Source organism: Tupaia chinensis, unplaced genomic scaffold (assembly GCF_000334495.1).
Source record: "Tupaia chinensis unplaced genomic scaffold, TupChi_1.0 Scaffold142219_1, whole genome shotgun sequence".
Taxonomy (NCBI): Eukaryota; Metazoa; Chordata; class Mammalia; order Scandentia; family Tupaiidae; genus Tupaia; species Tupaia belangeri.
In genome coordinates, this window is record NW_006202069.1 from 1,480,762 (window position 1) to 1,482,245 (window position 1,484).

Here is a 1,484-nt window from a genome sequence, read left to right on the forward strand (position 1 = left end):
AGCGTAATGGCTATGTCGCTGGACACCCATGTAGTTGACTGTGGTTTGCATCCCGGACCTGGTGGCTTAAAACTCAGGCTGGGCACATGTGCGTGCATGCCCAAGATCCCAAGAGGAGAATGGAGGAGAAGGAACTGCAGTGTGGCCATCCCCCCTGGGGGTGATTTCTCGCTTTCTGTCTCTCTGTCTCTCTGTCTGTCAGGTGAGCGCATGCGCCCTATAGCAAAAACCTCTCCAAAAAAATAAAAAGTTATAATTATTTTTCTCACATATTATGATGACCCTCACATTCCAGAACTGAGGCTTGGAGAGCTAGGCTTGAAGACAATCTGAGTGACAGACATCATGATACTCTTAGACTCCATTCCTCAGCTCCTCTTTTCTTCCCCCAAACTGAAAAATGGACAATATTTGAAAATGCCAGCTCTCTGGGACCAGCAGCTGGCGTAATGGCTATGTCGCTGGACTCCCATGTAGTCGACCATGGTTGGAGTCCCGGACTCAGTGGCTTAAACTCACACATGGCACATGTGTGCACATGCCCAAGATCCCGAGAAGAAAATGGAGAAGAGATTGCGGCATGACCATCCCTCCTGGGAGGTGATTTCTCGCTTTCTGTCTCTCTGTCTCTTTCTGGCTAGCACAAAACAAAAAACTCTAAAAAAAAAAAAAAAAAAAAAAAAGAAAGAAAGAAAGAAAGAAAGAAATGCCAGCTTTCTTCCTTAATGAAGAGTTCTTGTTCAAGAGGCTACTCAGTACTTAAAGTAAATAGAACAACCTTTATGGGCCTTGGACTTCTAGGGCTCTAGGCAGGCTAAAGCTTGCCAGCTGAAATTGTGATATTGCTGGTAAACTTGATAAGATAAATCTCACCACAATGGTGGAGATAAAAACTTATAAGACAATGAGAAGAAACAAAGACAGAAACTCTACGCAATACTTTCTAGAGTTTTGCTTCAAAGAGGAGCAAAAAATGAAACTAATACTAAAATATGATAAATATTAACAATGTTGCATTTTATATGGAGGTATCTTGCCAATATTAGGTTATTAGGTATATCTATAGATCTAGGATTAAAACCTAGGTCTTTCTGAATTTAAACTTCCTATTTGTTCCATGATATTAAGATGCAATATGTGCCTAAAGAATTCATCTTGGAATACTAGCCTTGTGCTCGCTTCAGCAGCACATCTACTAAAATTAGAACAATACAGAGAGTAGCATGGCCGCTGCACAAGGATGACACACAAATTCATGAAACACTCTATATTTAAAAGAAAAAACAAGTATTAGCCTTAAGTTTACCGAAAGCTGTTTTAACTCTATATGACTATTTCATTTTATTTACATCATATTCCAAGAAGCCAACACAAATTTTCAGTTGTTCTCCTTACTAATTAAGGTATTGTGCCTTTAATCAATTAGAAATAACTAGTGAATTTGTTGAATGAAAGATACACATGACATTTGGTATATCAAGAAA

The 1,484-nt window shown here is 39.2% G+C and overlaps 1 non-coding gene across 1 annotated transcript; it reads left to right on the plus strand.

Annotated features, from left to right (window-relative positions):
• Window positions 1-1,171: 1,171 nt before the first annotated feature.
• Window positions 1,172-1,275, plus strand: LOC114005110 (U6 spliceosomal RNA). Its single transcript, XR_003547014.1, has one exon. It is a non-coding gene; the product is annotated as a U6 spliceosomal RNA (small nuclear RNA).
• Window positions 1,276-1,484: the final 209 nt, after the last annotated feature.